The 19,462-nt window shown below is 40.4% G+C and overlaps 1 protein-coding gene across 2 annotated transcripts in view; it reads left to right on the forward strand.

Moving 5' to 3' along the window:
• Positions 1 to 19,462, forward strand: part of ANK2 (ankyrin 2) — a 634,142-nt gene that overhangs the window by 103,267 nt on the left and 511,413 nt on the right. The window contains exon 1 of one of the 2 annotated variants that reach the window (XM_056565143.1): positions 15,347 to 15,433. The exons of the other annotated variant lie outside the window; for it this stretch is intronic. The gene's annotated coding sequence lies outside the window, so the exon portion shown is untranslated. Of the gene's footprint in view, positions 1 to 15,346; positions 15,434 to 19,462 lie in introns of those variants that run through there. 2 annotated transcript variants of the gene reach the window in all.

A 19,462-nucleotide genomic window follows, 5' to 3' on the forward strand; every position in this document is an offset into this window, starting at 1 on the left:
ATTTCTGATGGGACCCTAACACACATTATGAGCCTAACACTCATTTCACTCACCTCTGCTGGGCATATAGCCTCTGACTGGGTGACATGCTGGATCCATTATCAATTTAAAACACCTCCTGTGAAAAAGGGGGAGGGGTGCACAGCTAAAGAGGGTGCCATTCCCCCTAAGTTGCACAGTTGTTTGTGCTGCTGCAATCTTCTTTTTTGTATAATTTACAAATCTGTTTAACTTTCTGGAGCCAGTTGATATATATATATATATATATATATATATATATATAAAAGTTTTTTCATGGATAACCCCTTTAATACTTAAAGTGACAAAGTGCTAAAAATGCTCGGTTCCTTAAGGTGAAAATGGGCTGGGTCCTTAAGGGGTTAATACCATAGCGTCTCACACTGGCATGGTCACCTAGTAAACCAGCGGTAGGCACAAAGCATGTTTTGTCATTAGCTGGGACCAGGGAAAGCAGCCACTTGATTTAAAAATTTGCGCTCCAAATATTTTTTGCATCATATTAATACAGATTGCTGTGCTGTAGGCTGCATGATAGTGAAAAAAAAAGCTTTAATAAAAATATCTAGTGCTGATGGACCAGAATAGGAGTTAGGGAATGAATGAAGATTTTATCACAGATAACAGCCTATAAAGCCTTATTGGTGTGACATTATAAGGTTGATTCGGGGATTTATTCTGATTCCCACATTGGAGATGGGAAGGAATTTTTCCTATTTTATGGAGCAATTGGCATCAGCTTTATGGTTTTATTTTTCCTCTTTATCAATACGGTAGGGTTTTAGGTTGAACTCGATGGACTCTATTATACTAAAACATGCTAAATGCATTATTAAATAAAGGACTTATCCAGGGTTGGACTTGCACAAGTTTACTATAAACTTTTTGCTATAATAGTCCTCAAGTAGTAAATAAAGAAGGTTTGCATGTATAAATAGAAAAAAAGAATGTCATAAGCTTTGATATGAGGTGGTCTGGGTGCTATGACTCCCACCTATTGCTTAAACGAGCTGGCAGATGAGTTCAGCTGGGTGCTGTGCCCGTTCATTTCTATTCACCAATGCTTGGTTTTTCTCACGGACCAGCACAAGCAATCTACATATTTATTTAAAGCCCTTACTTTATAACCATTGCATAAATCTGTACACCACTCTTGCCACTCTCCAGTGTCACTGAGCAGAAACAAACAAGCACAGCACTCATCTGAACTTGTCTTCCTGCTCATTCTAACAATTGGTGGAGGTCTCCAAACCCAGACCCCCACAGATCAAAAATTCAGACATGTCCCTATGACATGTTATACCGTTTGCAAACTGATAGGTACCCTTTAACCAAAGATATTACCCTTTAACCAAAGATATTACCCTTTAACCAAAGATATTACCCTTTAACCAGATGTTTTACTCACCCTCCCCCCCCCAGTTCCCTATGATCAGGCTTTGCTTGTATCTGTTGGAGTTCTTTTACTTTAAAGCTGAGTATGCATAGTTTTAATCCACTGTCTTGTATAGTGGGATAGTGACAACAAAGCATTGCTTCGGTACATTGCATAACTGATGCAAAAAGTATAACCTTTACAGGTATGGACCACCATGCTACCAATGTAAACACCGAAGAGGGTTCCGTACTTATACAAGCACTGTGGCCCCTTCAGACAGCTGATTAAGGGGGGTGCTAGGAGTCAGCCACCCATATTCTGAAAATAGACTATTCAGCTTGAAAAACTGAATAAACCTTTAAATCCAGGCACCACTGCAATCTCTTCAGAATTTGATGTGGATACATATTGTCAGACCTCTCTGTACGAAGACCTAAGTAACCATGTGTACAACCAAGTAATATTTGCTGCCTCCAGCCCTTGCATCTAATCTTGTTTTGTTCTCCTCCCCTGTTGTTTCATTCCGCTGCTTCCCATTACTGTGATTTTGCAATGGAAGCTGATGTTTTATGCGTAAAAGGATGCTAAGATCATTTCCCTTTGATATTTTAAAGGCCTGAATTCATTGCAAAAACAAGAAGAAGAAAAAAGATGCACCTATTGAAGCTGAGAAAGTTTTATTGGTGTTGGCATTTTGCTACACACAATAAAGGAACAATTGTGTGCCTATGGACGGCACACAATCTAATAGTGACGGTATTCAATATATTTCTAAGCATATACTGTTATTTTGCAGAACTCAAATGCGATGATGGTAGCACCTTTGAGTACGAAAAAAAATACTAATCACTACCAGACTACGCTCATTCCATTGATACCTTTAGCAGAGGTTTCTCACCTGACAGAACAAAGAATTGGTAATGTTAAAATCCTTGTATCCCCCGCCATCTGGTGTCAGGAGTTCCTCATACACGTTCCTTGGAGTTTTGTCTAATGTGTATGGGCATCTTTAGGCACTTATGGGGAGATTTATCAAAACCTGTGCAGAGGAAAATTTGCCCAGTTGCCCATAGCAACCAATCAGCTGTTAAAAATAAACATTGGGGAAAAAAATCACAGAAGAATTGCGAGACCACCATAAAACACAAGTGCAGACACTATATTATGAACTGAATTAACTTTACAGCCCCTGTAGCATAGTCAAGTAACAAAAATCCTGGAATACCCCTTAAACTGGGTTATGTGGCTTTAACCTTTTTTATGTTTTTATTTAAAAAAAAAAAACAAAAAAAAAAAAACACCCATCTGCCTGCATTAAAAAAACTGCACTTACTTCCTGCTTAACCCCCAGTACCTACAGTATCTTGTTTCCGTCCTCGGGTGCAGTCCTCTTCCTGGTTACTGGGTGTTAATGCATCAGACTGCAGCTTAGGTAATCACTAGTCAAAGCAATGTCCCCCCCCCTCCTCCCTCAGCCTGTGATAGGCTGAGCAGCAGTGTGATGTATTGGGCCCTTCAGGAAGAAGACTGGTGTCAGGGCTCAATACATCACACTGCTGCTTAGCCAGTCACTGGACGAGGCGGGACATAGCTGCGGCTAGTGGTTAGCTGAGCTGCAGTGTGATGTATTAACCCCCAGCAACCAGAAAGAGGACCGCACAGGAGGACGGGATAAGGAAACAGGAGGAAACCTCCCAGTATCATCCACATTTACTTGTTTTGGCGGCACTAGGACTGCTCAGATATGCGCTGTCTTCATAGATGGCAATGCATTTGCAACCAGGTTCAATGTTCAGGTTCAATGTTTCTGCCGACACCAGAATCAGGATAGCCTGGGGTTTACCCGGCAGAATTTCCGTTTAAAATTCGGCAGAAAAAATTGAGCTAGAAAAGTTTACTACATGAAGTGGTAAATGGACTTTCCACTTTCCCATTTATGAGGCAGATTTTCCATTGTGGAAATTCTGCATTCCGGATTCTGCAAAAACAATGAACATGTCAATTCTGAACATCTTGAGTGCATATTCTGCCGGAAGAATGAACATGTTCTTTTTTTGGGCAGGTAAATGTCAGCGGGGGAAAGCCACTTTTATAAATGATGTAAACTGTGAAGGTAAAAATGGAGAAAGAACTGACTTTATTACTAACTGGAAGAAGACATCTACTTGCAGTGTAAATATGAAGCATACGTAAATGAAATTAGTCACTGCATTCAGCAAGATAGAACTACTTTCTATGTTGCTATCCCATATTATAATATTTCTATTATCTTCATAAATATTTAAATGTTGCCTGCAGCACATTTATTTCAGCAGATAGAACCTTTGTCTGGGTCTAAATTCCACAACATTTTTGAGGCATGAATAATATTAGAAAAAATAGAAGCATATCACTGGAAATGAAATGTATATGTTTGCATTTTAACATAGGTTTACATGTTATAGCAGAGGTGTGGGAATTTAATTAAAAAAAAATACTTGTCCACAGGACTAAAACGGAGCAAAATCTACTTGTCCCTCATGACGATCCACTTGTCCGGACCAATTTTCGCTTTTACACTCTCGTTTTTTCTTCCTCGACCTATAATGATACCTTTTAATTTTTCAATAACATATGCTCCGAAACAAAAACAACAACAAAAAAAAAAATAAATAAATAAAAAAAATAATATATATATATATATATATATATATATAATCGTGAAGTTAAATTGAAATAGTAAAAGAAAATTTAGCAAATTTGGTGGTTTTCTATTCTACGCCATTTACCTTGTGGTTGAGCTAACATGTTGTTTTGTTACTTTAGGCAGCCTGATTGTAGCAATACCGGATTTGTATAGTCTCCGTCATGTTTTACTAATTTAAAAAAATTCTGAACTTTTTCCAATTGTTTTTATTGACATTTTTTGACCCCTGTAGCTTAAAAAAAAAGATTTTTTCCACATACCAGGCTGTATGAGGGATAATTTTTTGCGCCATAATCTGTTTTTTGTATCGGTACCATTTTGGTATTGATCTGACTTTTTAATCGCTTTTTAACTTATTTTTTTCTGGGATATTATAAAAATTGCAAATCTGTGGCTTGATATTTTTTTCACATTTACCATACAGGATACATAATGTAATATTTTAATTGTTCGTACAATTACACAGGAAGCGATACTAAGTATGTTTATTATTATGTTTACATGTTTTTATATAGGAAAAGGGGGTGATTTGAACCTCTAACATGGAAGGGGTTAATGTGTGTCTTTTAAACTTTTATTAAAACTTTTTTTTTTACACTTTATTAGACTTTTAGGAGGAATTATTAGATTCCCCATACAGATGAATAGAGTTCTATTAAACTCAATTGATCTGTGTGCTCTGTGATCCATTGATAGAGCCTGGTCCAGCCAGGATCTATCAATGACAGAGCGAGACAGCAGGAAGCAGAGGTAAGCCCTCCGGCTACCTCTATAGTGGATAACAAACCCCGCGCACGCGATCGCTCTGTGGAGGGGGGGGGGGGATCCACCCCACTAGCCCACCAGGAAGCATTCACATATCCCTTTAGACACTGCTGCTGTCTATTAGCGGCGGCCCCCGGCTACTGAGAACAGCTCCCGACTCGTGCCCGCTCCATACAGACTTCTGCATGTTCCGGGCAGGAATTCCACATCCCTGTATAGCTATAATTTTTATATAGAATCCAATATAAAGCAGCACCTCCAAGTGCGTCTGTAGGTGGGTGCAGGCCCTTGAACCTTGGTGCTCCGGTCCGTTTTAGATAAAGATGAATATAGGCAACACACCAAAATTAGTGCAATACTGAAGTGTTTTTATTCCAAGGAATGAGTCTCATTCATCTTTATAATTTTTATATAGGTAAAAACGTTAATATCTTTGTAAACACATTGCATTCATGCAGTACAAATCCTGAGTTTTAGTCTGTTTGATGTTCTAGAGCAGTTCTACTTAAACTGTACGGGTGTCCAGGAATGCTTAGAGGGGTACTCTGGTGGAAAACTTATTTATTTTTTTTTTTTTTTATGAACTACTGCCAGAAAGTTAAACAAATTTGTAAATTACTTCTATAAAAAAAATCTCTACCCTTCCAGTACTTTTAGCACCTGTATGCTACAGAGGAAATTATTTTCTTTTTGAATTTCTTTTTTGTCTTGTCCACAGTGCTCTCTGCTGACACCTCTATCCGTGTCAGGAACTGTCCAGAGCAGTTTATTGGTACCATTTTTGTATTGATCGGAATTTTTTGCCGCTCTTTATTCATTTTTTCATGATATAAAAAGTGACCAAAAATACGCTATTTTGGACTTTGGAATCTTTTTGCGCGTACGCCATTATGTATGCGGCGATACCACATATGTTTATTTTAATTAACACAGTTTTTGTTTTTTTTTTAATGGGAAAGGGGGGGGGGTGATTCAAACTTTTATTAGGGGAGGGGATAAATTCTCTTTATTTACTTTTTTTCTCATTTTTGTTTTTTTGCAATGTTATAGCCCCCATAGGGAACTATAACATGCATTACATTGGTCTCTCATACTGTTCAATACTATGCCATAGCATAGCATTGATCAGTGTTTCTGCTGGTTGACTGTTCCTGTCTGAATCTCAGGCACGGAGTAGTCATTTGGCGATCGGACTGCAAGGAGACAGGTAGGGATTCTCCCCGCGTCCTATAAGTTGTTCGGGATGCCGCGATTTCATCGCGGTGGTCCCGAAAAGCACCACTGAGCTAACTGGCAATGTTTACTTTTGTTTTAGACGCGGCGATCAAACCTGATTGTCTAAAGGGTTAATGTCGACCATCTGTCCGATCAGCTTATAGCAACCGGTACCCACCGGGTATGATGCGCGCTCACCTGCTGAGCGCGCGTCATACCTCGGGAGCCGCAGATGGACGTTAATGAACGTCCATTTGCGGCATGGAGTTAAGGCTATGTTCACACTACAGAATGTCTTGCAGAGGTATCTCCATGCTGAATTCCAATGTCTGGTGTTCGTTGTTTTGCAGGAGTTGAGCCTAGAGAACCTGCACTGTTTCTCTTTTTAACTCTTGTTATTTGAATGGACTCAGCAAATTGAGCTCCTCTGAAGGGAGCTTGAAGCTGATGTAAACGCGGCCTAACTTGGCTGCATTACAGTCCCAGGCCACAGGCTGTCAATGGTGTCTAGACTAGTGTTGGGCGCGAATATTCACACTTCGAATACGCGAATATTGCGAATATATTCGCTATATATTTGAAATTACGAATATTCTTTTTTTCGCATATTCGCATATTCCTTCTTTTCACTTGTGGGCCACTTAGAATGATTCAAAAACACTTGTCAGAGGTTATCAACAACATCCCTAGCAACCAATAGTAAAGTTGCCCACCCCCTCAATGTTTTCTTCCTCGAATATGCGAATATAACAAATACGCAAAATTCGCGAATATAGGATGAATATTCGGCTATATATTTGAATATGGCCAATGCCGCTCATCACTAGTCTAGACTACTCACTGTTTTTTATAGGACCTGGAAGGAACTCCAGATTTCTTAAGCCTCACAGATTTTATTATTTATGTAATTTTGTAATATTCATGTAACCCCCACCTCCTTAAAGGGGCTGAAATATAAAGATTAATTTCCATAGTGAATGTTACTGGAGACATTGATATATGATACTTTCTCTGCTAATTCCCATGAATTGCTCTTTGGGAAGAATTCAGTTTGTCCTTGTGTGGCGCCAGTATTCTCCTGGGAGCATAAGGAGCTGTGTCGAGATCTTGACATGTCTTGCTCACTTTTAGAGGATTTATACCGCTCACACTAAAGGGGCATGAAGGACACTGGAAGAGTGCTTGGTCTTGCATGGAGGGGGTGTGCCCACCTCACATGTGACTTTAGGGCGAACTTGCAACACCTAAAGTTTTAGGAATATACACCAACTCAACGGGCCTCATTTACTAAGAGTATCGGGTTTTTACTAGTGAGCAAAGTTGTTTCAGACTTGCAGGATTCCTCTCTATTTACTATTGGGACAAGTCGGGAACATTTTCTGACCTGCTTTTTCTAGGTGGATATTTCCAGTCATTTATTCACAGGATTTTCTGTGAATTCAATAGTAAATCATTCGTGTTGTGAAACCACGCCCCCTTTTGGACTGGTCACGCTCGCTTTGCGACAGGCCACGCACCTTTTTCGGCTTTTCACAGTACTATGTCGGGTTTGCCGGATTTTCCAGTCACACATTGTCACAGACTGGCGCAGACATAAAGATACCCGACAAAAAATGATCAGTTTCAGCTTAGTAAATGAGGCCCAATATGTGGTATATATTTTGGTGACAGACGCAACTGCAGACACAGAGCCACTGGAGTTATGCCCACTATAACACCACAGTTTATGTCCCCCATTGTTCTTAGGTCTTCACTATGTTCCTCTATACTCTTTGAAGTGTCTTCTGATGTATGGCTTTAAAGAAAGTTATTGACTGCCAAAAAATTGCTTACATCTAGTGCTTTGGGTTTTTGTAGTGTGCGGTCAGTTGAATTAGTGAGGTCCATTAGTGTCTATATAAAATATGAATATCCACAGGATGGCAAAACAGTGCAGATAAATGCAGTCAATCACAAACCAGCAGATTGCATTATAGAAGGCCAGATGGACATCACATTTGTCCAAGGTTTGATGTCTATAAGGAAGCCTTGACACTTTGGTACTAAGAAGGCAAGTCAAATAATGCTGTGTGTATATATATATATATATATATATATATATATATATACACATACATACAGCCCTGTATACAGAAAGATAAATAAAGTTATAAGGGTCAGACAAGGACAATTTTCAGCCTACTAATTTTCTTATAAAAATTACAGTACAATAAGTCCCACAAAAAACAAGCCCTATAGATTGGAAATTGATGAAAAATTGAAAGAGTTATGGATTTTAAAAGGTGAGGAGGAAAAAACAAAAACGCAAAAAACTAAAAATCGCTACATCATTACCCTCTTGAGGACAAAGGGTATACCTGTATGCCCTTGTCCCACTCCCCTTCTATGATGCGGCCTTAGTGGGGTGGTTAGCCGACAGGGCCCGTGGCTAATGCCGGACATCACCGATCGCGGTGATACCCACTATTAACCCCTTAGAGGCTGTGATCAAAGTTGATGGCGGCATGTTAAAATGTTAAAGATTACTTCCTGTCTGCTCAGCAGTTCTGATCGGGACCACTGCGGTGAAACTATCAGCTGGGATAGAGCCCTTACCTGTCTCCTTGCCGTCTGATCGGTAATCCAAAGCTCCACTCAGCAATGGTAGGCTGGAGCAATGGAGCACCGATAACACTGATCAATACTTTCCTATAGCATAGCATTAAACAGTATATGCACTCTGAAGATTGCCTGTAATAGTTCCCTAGGGGACAAAAAAAATCGTGTAAAAAAAAAAGTTAAAAAGATAAGTTAATAAAAGTGATTTAACCCCTTCCCTAATAAAAGTTTGAATAACCCCCATATGTGGTATCGCCGCATGCGTAAATATACGAAAAATGAAACTTTACTTTAGCCGCATGATAAGTGGTGTAAACTTAAAAAAATACCAAAGTCCAGAATTGCATTTTTTTGGTCACTTTGTATACCCCCAAAAAATGTATAACCTGTACACATTGGTCCCTGGTCACGGGATGAGCGTGCGTAAAATCCAGAAGGTCCCGACTGCTATCAGCTGACAGATCGGGCCGATGCCCTGTATTAACCCTTTAGATGCCGTGATCAGAGTAGTAAAATAAAATAAAACCTACATGAATTGGATATCCTTGTAACCGTATGGACCTACAGAATAAAGACAAGGTGTCAATTTTACTTAAAAGTGCACTGTGTAGAAATGGAATCCTCCAAAATTACTAAATGTTTTTCATTTTATTTTTTTATTTTTTTATTTCACCCCACAAATAAGTTTTTTTTGTTTCACCGCAGGTTATGTTATAAAATAAGCGGTCATTACAAAGTACAATTGGTGACACAAAAAAACAAGCCTTCATATCGATCTGTAAGTGCAAAATTGAAAGCGTTATGATTTTTAGAAGGAGAGGAGGAAAAAAATGAAAGTGCAAAAAGGAAAATTATTGGCCTGGTCCTTAAAGGAGTACTCCGGCATGCACTTTTTTCATTTTATCCCGTCCGGGCTGCAAAATAAAAACACACTTTCTCTTACCTGCCAACAAGCCCCCGGAGCTCCGGTACACTCCGGTACAGGTGTTCGGTCCCCGGGCTGTATTCTTCTTACTTCCTGCTAGCCCGGCACGTCATACGGAGCTTCAGCCTATCACTGGCCGCAGCGATCTCCCACCTCGGCCGGTGATAGGCTGAAGCTCCGTGTGACGTGCCGGTCTAACAGGAAGTAAGAAGAATACAGCCCGGGGACCGAACACCTGTATCGGAGCTCCGGGGGCTCGTTGGCAGGTAAGATAAAGTGTGTTCTCTTTTATTTTGCAGCCTGGACGGGATAAAATGAAAAAAGTGTGCACCGGAGTACTCCTTTAAGGTCAAAATGGGCTTGGTCCCCAAGGGGTTAAACATGCTAGTTTTTGTATGAAAAGTTAGGCCCCTTTCACGCTATATGAAAGCCCGTTAGGAAATCGGCAGTTATACGGCCGGTACAAAATCACTAACGGCCGTTAGAAAATTTCATTATAGTCTATGGGATTTTTCTAATTGCCGTTTTAACTTGTTATCGCCCGTTATTAATAACAGCCGTTATTTTGTGACGGACGATAGTAACGGTAGAATTAGTACATGCACTATTTCTCCCGTTCATTTGCCCGTCACAAAATAACGGCCGTTATTGATAACGGGCGAGAACGGGTTAAAACTGCTTTTAGAAAAATTCCATAGACTATAATGGGATTTTCTAACGGCCGTTAGTGGCTTTGTACCGACGGTATGACTGCCGATTTCCTAACGGGCATTCATAACGGAAGTGTTTTTATAGTGTGAAAGGGGCCTTATAATTCTTTAAAAGAAGTAACACAAAATAAAACCTATATAAATTAGGTGCCATTTTAATCGAATTAACCTACAAAATAAAGATAAGGTGTTTTTACCAAAAAGTGCACTGTGTAGAATCAGAAGCCCCAAAATGTTACAAAATGGCATTTAAAAAAAAATATTGCCTCACATATACGGTAATTTTTTTTTGGTTCCGCCATAGATTTTGTGGTGAAATGATTGATGTCATTACAAAGTAAAATAGGTGGTGCAAAAAACAAGCAATCATATGGGTCTGTAGGTGGAACATTGAAAGCGTTCTGATTTTTAGAAGGATGGAAGGAAAAAATGAAAGCGCACAAATTAAAAATGGCCTGGTCCTCAAGGGGTAAAAGGAAAAAAAACAGCAACTTGCCCAGCCTGTCTGATAAAGAAAGCTTCTACTTGGTCTAAGTTCATGCGGTTGTGCTCCAACCCTTTTAGGGTCCATTCTGCATTTTTATTTTTTTATGGATCGGAACATAACTTACACCTCTGGGTCCTGATGGATTCCATTCAAACCGTCGTTGAACAAAAAAGAACGGACATGCAGTATTTTTTTCTTCACTCAACTCCCGTCCTTCCAACGAACTGAGCGACACGTCGCACATTTTTGCAGAAAAATATACAACTTTTTTATGACAGATTTTCAGACGGTCACAATTAAAGGGGTACTCCACTGGAAACATTTTTTTTTTTTTAAATCAACTGGTGCCAGAAAATTAAACAGATTTGTAAATGACTTCTATTAAAAAGTCTTAATCCTTCCAGTACTTATCAGCTGCCGTATGATCCACAGGAAGTTCTCTGCTGACACCTCTGTCCATTTTAGGAACTGTCCAGAGTAGGAGCAAATCCCCATAGCAAACCTCTCCTGCTCTGGACAGTTCCTAAAATGGACAGAGGTGTCAGCAGAGAGCATTGTGGTCAGGCAGAAAGAAAATTCAAAAAGAAAAGAACTTCCTGTGGATCATAACAGCAGCTGATAAATACTGTAAGGATTAAGATTTTTTTTAATAGAAGTAATTTACGAATTTGTTTAACTTTCTGGTGCCAGTTGATGAAAGAATTTTTTTTTTTCCAGTGGAGTACCCCTTTAAGGCTGCATTCACATCTCGTTTTTGCAATATGATTCCCGTATCAGTTTTTTTTTTGTCAAAACCTGACCGAACCGTATACAACCGTGTACAACCGTATAGACCACTCTTCGGTTTTAAACCGTATACGGTTTGAAAACGAATGTCCGGTTGCATACGGTTTAATAAGTTTTTTGAAAAAGAAAAAAAATGGTTACGGTTTTATGTTTGTCCTTAATTAACCCCTTAAGGACCAAGGACGTACTGGTACGTCCTTGGTCCTGCTCCGGTTATATAACGCGGGGTTACACGGTAACCCCGCATCATATCACGGCAGGCCCGGTGTCATAGTGAAGCCGGAACCCGCCACTAATAGCGGGCAGCGCCGATCGCGGCGCCGCGCGCTATTAACCCTTTAGCCGCGCGCTCAGAGCTGAGCCGCGCGGCTAAAAGCGAAAGCGAAAGTTGCCGGTTAACTCAGTGGGCTGTTCGGGATAGCCACGGCGAAATCGCGGCATCCCGAACAGCTTACAGGACGGCGGGAGGGCCCCTACCTGCCTCCTCGCTGTCCGATCGCCGAATGACTGCTCAGTGCCTGAGATCCAGGCATGAGCAGTCATGCGGCAGAATCGTCGATCACTGGTTTCCTATGAGAAACCAGTGATCAATGATAAAGATCAGTGTGTGCAGTGTTATAGGTCCCTATGGGAGCTATAACACTGCAAAAAAAAGTGAATGAATATCATTTAACCCCTTCCCTATTAAAAGTTTGAATCACCCCCCTTTTCCCATAAAAAAAAAAAAATACACACTGTAAATAAAAATAAACATATGTGGTATCACCGCATGCGGAAATGTCCGAATTATAAAAATATATCATTAATTAAACCGCTAGGTCATTTTTGGTCACTTTATATATCATTTAAAAATGAATAAAAAGCGATCAATAAGTCATATCAATGCAAAAATGGTACCATTAAAAACTTCAGATCACGGCGCAAAAAATGAGCCCCATACACGGAAAAATAAAAAAGTTATAGGGGTCAGAATATGACAATTTTAAACGTATCCATTTTCCTGCATGTAGTTATGATTTTTTCCAGAAGTCCGACAAAATCAAACCTATATAAGTAGGGTATCATAATCGTATGGACCTACAGAATAAAGATAAGGTGTCATTTTTACCTAAAAATGTACTACGTAGAAACGGAAGCCCCCAAAAGTTACAAAACTGCGTTTTTTTTTCACTTTTGTCGCACAATGATTTTTTTTTCCATTTCACCGTAGATTTTTGGGCAAAATGACTGACGTCATTACAAAGTAGAATTGGTGGCGCAAAAAATAAGCAATCATATGGATTTTTGGGTGCAAAATTGAAAGAGTTAAAAAACGAAGGCAAGGAGCAAAAAACGAAAATTCAAAAACGGAAAAACCCCTGGGGTTAAATAAAGTTCTTCTTGTTCTATTTGTGGGAAGAACTTTTGGCGTGCACTGCGCATGTGCAAACTGCAAAACCATATTGTGCAAACCGGATGGAACCGTACGCACATACGGTTCAGTACGGTTCCCTTAGACCATCATTTAAAAAAAAAAAAAAAAAACGTATACGGGTTGTATCCGGTTTTTCAGCCGGACATAAAACCGTAGTAGACTACGGTTTTGGAGACGGGAAAAAAACTGATAAAACCGTAAATGTTGCAAAACGTACACAACCGGATGCTATGTTTGGCATATGGTTTTCTATGAAATGTCTATACATACGGTTTGCAATACGGTTCCATACATTTTTTTTTTTTACGGATACTGGAACCGTATTGCAAAAACAAGCCTAAATCTGGCTAGTCCAGTGTAGACTGCTGAAGAATGATCTCACCCTGTCTTAGGGTGGGTTCACACCACGATTTTGCTATACGGTTTCGGCATCCGGTTTCATTAAAAAAACGTATGCAACTGCACAGAAAACCGTGCCTATAGACTTCCCATTCAAAACCGTATGCACCATATTGTATACGGTTGTCTCCGATTTTCCAACCATACGTTTTTTTACTTTTTTTTTTCTGGACAGAAAACCTTGGCCTATTTAAACCGTATACGTTTTTTTTAAACGTGGGAGTCAATGGAAACCGTACAGAACCGTATGTGCGTACACTTCCATCTGGTTTTCACCATGATTTTCCACTGGTTTTTTTTCTTGGAATTTTAATCAAACAAGTGAAACTTTATTCATAATGGAGTGAAAAGTTCAAAACGTATACTTTTTTTCATAAAAAACGGATGCAACTGGACATCATTTTTCAAACCGTATACAGATAAAAATTTGTACACATGTTTTGATACAGTTTAGTCAGGTTTTGAGAAATCCGGTTTTTCTTTTAACCCCTTAAGGAAACATGACGTACTGGAACGTCATGTGTCCGCTCCCGATCTATAACATAGCGGGTCGAGTCCGGCCTCTAACAACGGCCAGGACCCGTGGCTAATAGTGCGCGGCATTGATCGCTGTGCCGCGCGCTATTAACCCTTTAGACCCGGCGTTCTCTTATGAGAAACCAGTGATCAATGTGAAAGATCAGTGTGTGCAGTATTATAGGTCCCTATGGGACCTATAACACTGCAAAAAAAAAGTGAAAAAAAAGTGAATAAATATCATTTAACCCCTTCCCTATTAAAAGTTTGAATCAACCCCCTTTTCCCATAAAAAAAAAAAGCACCGTGAAAATAAAAATAAACATATATGGTATCGCCGCGTGCGGAAATGTCCGAATTATAAAAATATATCGTTAATTAAACCGCACGATCAATGGCGTGTGCGCAAAAAAATTCCAAAGGCCAAAATTGTGCATTTTTGGTCACTTTTTATATCATGAAAAAATGAATAAAAAGCGATCAATAAGTCCTATCAATGCAAAAATTGTACCGTTAAAAACTTCAGATCACGGCGCAAAAAATGAGCCTTCTTTCCGCCCCATACATGGAAAAATAAAAAAGTTATAGGGGTCAGAAGATGACAATTTTAAACGTATTAATTTTCCTGCATGAAGTTATGATTTTTTCCAGAAGTTCGACAAAATCAAACCTATATAAGTAGGGTATCATTTTAATCGTATGGACCTACAGAATAAAGATAAGGTGTCATTTTTACCAAAAAATGTACTACGTAGAAACGGAAGCCCCCAAAAGTTACAAAACGGTGTTTTGTTTTTTTCAATTTTGTCGCACAATGATTTTTTTTTCCGTTTCACCGTAGATTTTTGGGTAAAATGACTAACGTCATTACAAAGTAGAATTGGTGGTGCAAAAAATAAGCCATAATATGGATTTTTAGGTGCAAAATTAAAAGAGTTATGATTTTTTAAAGGCAAGGAGCAAACAACGAAAATGCAAAAACGGAAAAAACTCCGGTCCTTAAGGGGTTAAATCAAAAACCTGATACAGGAACTGTATTGCAAAAACGTGGTGTGAATCACTTTTTTTCCCCCTTCTGTTTTCCATGTTGATCCTTTTATTGTAATTATTTTTGCAGTGATGGTTACATTTTAGTTTCCATCCAATTAGAAGAAGCCATTGGTTGTGCTCTAATGGGCTGCCTGTCCCCAGACGATCAGCACTCGCCCTGAACATACATCATTGTGGCATCAGGCAGCCCCCATCAGTACAGGTCAGTGACCAGATTGCGCTCCATAGATCGATACTCCATGACCTCCCGGAAACCGGACATTGTGATGGGACGTTACAGTGGGGATGCTGCACCTGTCAGGAGCGGGCGGAACCGCGGAATCCGATTGGCCGGCTCCCGGTCACGTGACGTCACTGCTTTTTTTTTTTTGATTGACTTGGGCGGTGCGGCCAGTGTGAGCTGCATCAGCAGCAGTAGCGGCGGCACATGGATGATCAGCGGAGGCTCCGGACCATCTGACTGCCAGACACCGCTATCCCTGCCTAGTAAGTGAGGATCTGGGGAGGGTGGCAAGGTGCCATACAGAAGGTGGCACATAGCTGTCTGGATGGATGGCATGCTGAACTTTCCTACATAGAGGGCATGCTTTATATAGTTCTGGCACTCATTGGAGAGCTTTGGATTCTAGATCACTCTATATGTATATGTGTATATATATATATATATATATATATATATATATATATATATATATACATGTATATATTGTTTAGATGCTGGTGATGTGACAGGACAGAGGTACCAGGCTGGCTCAGGGTGCCACACCCTATTACCCTACAGATTTACATCTCTTTGGCAATAGGTGCAGAATTGGGAGAAGTTTACTGGATATATATATATATATATATTTATATATATGAGATATATGGTGACGTTGCATTTTCTGTGTCTGCATTTGCTGGGTAATAGTAGCATTTAATGTAATATGTGTTCTGTACACAAGTATTGAATTGGAAAAGTAAAAAGTGGCGCAGAATAGTTTACCTGTTACTTTTTTTATTATTGATCAGTTTTTCTCAACCTGTGTGCCTCCAGCTGTTGCAAAACGACAACTCCCAGCATGCCCCGACAGCCTTCGGCTGTCGGGGCATGCTGGGAGTTGTCGTTTTGCAACAGCTGGAGGCACACAGGTTAAGAAAACATTGCTATAGGTAATAGCTAAAATCCCATGTGTGCTCAGTCTCTGTTTATCATACATACATTCTATTTTATAAACATGGAATTCCATAAATACAATACCATTACTGTACATCACCTTCATCGCTTTATGAGATCTGGAGAAAGAAACAAATAAAGCCCAGACTATCAAGATTGTGAAAAAGTGCCAGGATTAATAAAAGACCGCCAGAGGCTAAAATGTGCTGGAGCAACCGGTGACACCAGCTGTTGCCTCCAGAATACTAAGCCGTGTCTACCCTATAGAGAGGGGGCTAGTAGTGGTAAAGAGGCACTCTACTGGCTCTTCGGTCAAGGGAAAGCTAGAAATAAATCTTATATACCTGTAGAATATAGCTCACGCAGCTGTGAATTGGTTAATATATTGTAACGTACAGCAAAGGCTCGCCAAAACACCACCCTTGTGTGAAGATGACCCCCCTATCCAGAGCAGGTTTCCTGTGACAGATTTTAGGTTCCATATATCATGCATACTGTCCATCTCCATTGAAAAGACCACCGCCATTGAAGACCACTTTTTGAATGTTATGATTGGTGATCTCCCGGAGGTCTCACTGTATTAGTTGTTTTATTGCTGCTTGGGAGTGGCTGTGTGATGTCAGTAAGCCACAGCATGTGGTGAGATAGGTTTCTGTACACAGGAGTATCAGCCCTATGTAAGGCAGTAGATGAGGTAGCCGAGGTGTCAAAGAGAAAAGTTTCACTAAATAATAATCCCCTATAGCTGATCGCAGGGGGGCCAAATGCTGGGATTCCCCACGATCACCGGGACCGGACCCAGAACTCAGTGATGAGCCCTATTTATTTCTACAGGGGTGCTGAAAAGACCAGAGTACAACACTCGGGCATCATAAAAATGAATGGAGGGCGTGACGTTTACAGTAGATGACATACTCTCCTCACTGAAAGAGCCGGGGTCCTGTCCTGAAGATCCTAGCGGTTGGACCCCCCGCAAACAGCTACTTATCCCCTATCCTGGGGATAGGGGATATGTTTACATTCGCCAGAGTTCTCCTTTAAGGCACAATGTTCTGTGCTGATTATCCTCAAATATATTTCTGGCTGATAGAACATAGTTTTTCTCATACTGAAATCTAAATTCCCTAAATAGACACATACTGTAGGTAAAAGATACAGTTCCAGTTATTCCCTAAATAGACACATACTGTAGGTAAATGATACAGTTCCAGTTATTCCCTAAATAGACACATACTGTAGGTAAAAGATAGTTATATATGCGTGCAACCACTACTAGGCCTACTGCATACTGTATTAATATGGAGTACAATTTATAGACAGTATGCAGTAAGCGTTAGAGCTCCCCCTAGTGAAGACTGTGTAATAACCGCTTGGTAACATCGATTGTAAATATATAGCATGTGTGCACTTGGGAAATATGGCACTGACACTTAAAGGAGTTATGTAGTAAAAAATAACTTATGTCCTATCCAAAGTATAGAAAATGAGTTATAGATCGTGGGGGGGGGGGGGGGGGGGGGGTCCGCTGGGAACCCCCGCGACCTCCTCAACAGGGCCTGGCAGTCTGCTGGAAGGGGGGGGTGTTGACCCCTGCACGGAGCGGCGGCCGACACACATCCTCCATGTATCCCATAGAGATACATGGAAGGGGTGTGTCGACACGGCTTCCTGCGAGGATCAGAATGGCTACTTCCGGCAGACTGCCAGGCCCTGTTCAGATCGCGGGGGTCCCAGCGGTTGGACCCCCCCACAATCTATAATTTATCCCCTATCCTTTGGATAGGGGATTATGTTTCACTGCACTACTCCTTAAACCAGCTCCATATGCAGTGAATTCTAGCTGTGTTATACAACTGAGGTCCTACTGTAGCAGCCAGGAATGATAGCAACTTCTATTCCAGCCGTTGACCCCCTTAAGGGTATGTTCACACTGCGGAATCCCCGCGGAATTCCGCGAGTGGAATTCCGCGAGTAAAAGTCCACACAGTGAACATTACCACCAGTGTGAATGGGTTTCCGCGAGACCCGTTCACACTGCGGAATTTCAGTGGCGGACAATTCCACAGCTGAAATTGTTCCGCGCAAAGAAAAAACATGTTCATTCTTTGCGCGGAAGTCCACGAACACTGCATAGCCGTCAATGGTGTCGGCGCAGTGCCGCGCGGTCCTACCGCTGCCGCCGGCTGCCAGTCTGAATCTCCGCTCGCTGAATTCTGCGAGCGGAGATTCCGTTCACACTCTGTAGTGTGAACATACCCTAATAGTGATCACAGTATTGAGCTATAGTCAGAGGTAATCAATGTCCCATAATATTTATATACAGTAAAACCTCTTCAAAAGACCACCTCTCTAGACCAGATTGCGTATTTCAGATTTTCAGTCAATCGTAAATTATGCATAGTTGTCATTTTCTTTGAGAAGACCACCCTCATAAAAAAAAATACAAGACCACTCTTCAATGTAATTTTGGGTGATCTTCTTAAAGATGTTTTACGGAAAACTTTTTTTTTTTTTTAAATCAACTGGTTCCAGAAAGTTAAACAGATTTGTAAATTACTTCTACTAAAAAATCTTAATCCAGTACTTTTTAGCTGTATACTACAGAGGAAATGCTTTTATTTTTGGATTTCTCTTCTGTCACGACCAGAATTCTCTCTGCTGATCTCTGCTGTCCATTTTAGGAACTGTCCAAAGCAGGAGAAAATCCATGTAGCAAACATATGCTGCTCTGGACAGTTCCTAAAATGGACAGCAGAGGTCAACAGAGAGCATTGTGGTTGTGACAGAAGAGAAATCAAAAAAGAAAAGCATTTCCTCTGTAGTATACAGCCGCTAAAAAGTACTAAAAGATTTTTAAGTAGAAGTAATTTACAAATCTGTTTAACTTTTTGGCACCAGTTGAAAAAAAAAGTTTTCCACCGGCATACCCCTTTAAATGAAAGTACTCAAAATTTCCAACATTGCATTTTTAATCATCCATTCTTCAAAGAAAATGTTATACCAATGGATCAAAAAGTCACATGTTCACCATAAATGATGCTTACAAAACCCATATCTCAGTTCTGGAGCTCTGTTGCAGAATCAGTTTCATAAACAAACAACTGGACGGTCCGTAGCGCAACAAACTTCAACGGGTCCCAACATGTCCCATTAAAGGAGTAGTCCGGCGCTCACTTTTTTCCTTTTATCCCGTCCGAGCTGCAAAATAAAAGAAAACACACTTTCTCTTACCTGCCAACGAGCCCCCGTAGCTCCGGTACACTCCGGTACAGGTGTTTGGTCCCCGGGCTGTATTCTTCTTACTTCCTGTTAGCCCGGCACGTCACACGGAGCTTCAGCCTATCACCAGCAGAGGCGGG

This window comes from Hyla sarda, chromosome 1, assembly GCF_029499605.1.
Source record: "Hyla sarda isolate aHylSar1 chromosome 1, aHylSar1.hap1, whole genome shotgun sequence".
Classification (NCBI taxonomy): domain Eukaryota; kingdom Metazoa; phylum Chordata; class Amphibia; order Anura; family Hylidae; genus Hyla; species Hyla sarda.